Here is a 3,436-nt window from a genome sequence, read left to right as displayed (position 1 = left end):
AGTAATTGGGCAGCACAGATCGTGGAAGTGTGACCAAGTCCCAGGCCCTGCTTAGCTCACTTTTAGAGACAAGGCCTTAGCAACTGGAAATCCTGGTGCTGAGGGCTGCGAGCAGGGATCCTGCAGTTGGTCTGGCTGACACAGTTGAAGCAGTAACTGTTCAAAGTGTTCAAACTCCATCCATCCCCATGCACATGCAGTATAACTGCATGCATTATTAATTCCTGGCCCAGATCAGGCAGAGTAACCCAGGTCAGTTTAAACAGTTTCAATGGGAGGTTCTTCTAGGACCAGGGTCATTCAAAGAGATGGAAATTAAGCATTGCTTAATTACGGTCAGCGACGATGACAGAGCAGTCTGCAAGAGGGGAAAGGAGATGCTGCCAGCAGAAAGGGTAGGGCTTCAGTTCAGTCTGGAAGTCCCCGGGGGAAGAGGAGGAGGTAGAGGCAGAGAAAAATGGTTCTGTTTTTTATATTGCAGGGCCTTTTGCTACAAATTGTAGCATATCTCTATCTTTCTCAGTTCAGTACCAATAACTGAGTGAGCCTGGCAACAACCTTTCCTTGCTGCCAGCCACACTAGTTTTCAGCCAGGGTTGCACAGATCAGCCTAACAGTAAATCTCAGAGACTTCAAGAGCTACAAAGCATAGGTCTGATCCTGCACCACAGCTGGGGCAAGCTGCCCTCTGGTTCTGCAGAGTCTGCAGAGCCTCGGCTCCACTGTCAACCATTGTCTCTCTGTTTGGCTTGCGTTTTATTTATGAGAATTAGCCTGAAGGTTGAGAAATTGCACATGGACTGGCCAACATTTGGGAGCAGAGTTGGGCAGAGAGGGGATTATGCAAAGCAGGAGTCACTGGAAAATCAAATAAAAGAATCGGCCTGAAAAATGGCTTGCATAATACTAAAAACAGTTTAAAAAAAATCTGTTCTCTGGATACAAGCCTTTATGGTCATTTTCTGACCCCTGTTCACTCAGCCCTCAAGGAGATGTGCAAGCACAGGCGATTAAAGAGAAGGAAGGAGACTATTTCCTCCCCATAGCAGCAACAGCCGTGGCAGCAGATTCCCACTGCAGCAGAGGGGCTCAGGGCAAGGAGGGGTGGCGTGGAAATGCCAAGGTGTGATCGTCCTGCAGAAGGCCACGCAGTGTGCGCAGCATTGCAACCCCACCGTTCAGTGCCAAGCCAGGGAAACAAATGCTTTCCTGCTGTCTCCTGGAAATGCTTCCACTGCTCCTGCTGCGCGAGTCCATTTCAAAGCCGACTGACTTTTTGCCCTTTCTAATAGAGCTTAAAATGTTTCTGTTTTAAAGCCCCCTTACCCTGACCCTCAACTTGGAGGCATTAATATTGCAGGTTTGTGAAATGCCATCAGCGTATATGGCAAATCAAAAGGATTAGGAGGGCGAATGGTATCTGAGGAGGCCGTCAGGGTATTAAGGCTCTTCCACACAGTGTTAGTGAAACGCTGTAAAACCGCAAATCTTAAAAGGTATCGGTTAAAGCCAGCGAAATCCCCTTTGGAGTCTGACCCCTACAGCTGTGGGGCTGAAATCCTGGCACGCAGGCCCTTCCCATCCCCAGCTTTCTTTTTCTTTCTTTTCTTTTTCTTTTCTTCCTTCCGCCCGCCCGCCCGCGGAGGCCGCCCCGAGCGCGGCCAGCGCTGCGCCCGCGGAGCGGCTGCGCGCCGCCGCGAGCCCCCGGCGCGGCACGGCACGGCACAGTGCGGCGCGGCAGCTGCCCGCCTCCCCCCGGCGCGCCTGGGTGTGCCTGTGTGTGTTTAGGAGGTGCCGTTTCCCACAGCTCTGATCTAATTCAGCTGTAATTCAATCTCCGTGTGACCAACCCTCAGCCCGCGCTCTCCCACCCGCCGGCAGACTCCTCTCTCCCAGGCTGTGTGTGTTACACATTTACACTGTCAATCTGACAGACTCCCCTCAAACAACCCCTCTGTATAGATTTACGATGTCAATCAGCCCGGCTTTGGGGGCTGTCTGCAGCAATAACTCTCGGCGCTCAGCCCGCTCCTCCCTCCCCGCGGCGTCCTCGGCGCTCGCAGTATAGTTACCCTATACCTGCCACTCAGCCGCTGCAAAAGGACTTTTGTTTAATGGCATTTGTGTGCAGCCACAAAGAGTAAAGGCAGCTGAACCAGATAAGGCTGAGAACCTGAAACAGATGTAAAAGAGATCAGACCTAGTTCTCTGTGGATCTCCAACTCCTGTAAAGATTTATGACCCCTTTTAACCCCATTTTAAATAGGTTAAACTGGGTTTGTTTTATACGGACAAAATGAGACTGGCACTTGTATAGAAATTTACCCAGAAGAATAGATCAGCCCCTGAATTTTGCTCCATTCCTTATCACTAAGCCAACCCATTCAGCCACTGTATTGCTTGTCGTTTGAACGCTTTACTGTGATCTCATTATAACTCACATCCTCCAAAATATCGCAAAGCTGCCGGTTGACCTTTCGCCCCTGAAGAGTCCTAATTTGGGGTTGGCAACTTAAAGCTCCGCAAGTAAGGCAAAGCAGGCAGACAATAGCGGGGGCTGAGGACGGGGAGCGCAGCACAACAATGAGCTGTCCTTGGAATTGCTCGGCCCTAATTGTCCTAGGAGACACAATCATGGGAGACTAGGTTGGGATCGTTTTCTTTTGGCAGACAGCTTTGAACTCTGCTTTTCACTTCCTGCTTCGCTGTTAATTATAAGTTTCTGCTTCTTCCCAATGACAGATGAATACTCCAGGGGCAAGAAAAAAACAACGGGACAAATTCTACTCAGTTAACGCTGTTGACCCTCCATTGACTTGCACCCAAGTGACTCCAGATTTACATCAGAAAGCTTGAATTTAGGGGACAATATAGCTTAGTAGTTGGGCCATTGGTTTGTTCAAAAGGCACAAACCAGTTTTCCTTGGAGAAGGTTTGGCAAAGCACCAGGATGCTCAACTACACATGACAGCATTTCTGCTCATTTACTACCACAGCAGTGCTTGCATCCTCCAGCAGGCACCAACAGCACCAATCTCTGGAGGATCCTGGGTTTCTTACCTGAGGGCTACACCAAAATAAGAGCCCCCAGCAAAGTCCATCTATTGCTGAATGTCACATCCTCGTGGCTGGGGTGGGTGCCAAGCTTTGGCAGGGATGTAGGGCTCTCTGGAGCTACATTTTGGCAGTCGCTAGCCAGCATCCTTGGGCTGGGCCTTCTGTGGGAGCACTGAAATGCCTGCGGTGCCCAATGGAAGTGACTGCATGGATCTACAGCCCCCTTACTGTTGCAGTACATTGCACATACCTGTGAAGTGACTAAATAATTATTTTAAACAACCTTCAGAGTTTCACTGAAATTAGGAAGGGGGGAGTTAAAAATAACTTTGTAAACGTGCTTTTCACATATGTCACTAAAATGGAGGCTCAAAACAAC

Source organism: Rhea pennata, chromosome 2 (assembly GCF_028389875.1).
Source record: "Rhea pennata isolate bPtePen1 chromosome 2, bPtePen1.pri, whole genome shotgun sequence".
Lineage (NCBI taxonomy): Eukaryota > Metazoa > Chordata > Aves > Rheiformes > Rheidae > Rhea > Rhea pennata.
This window is presented reverse-complemented; position numbering follows the sequence as displayed.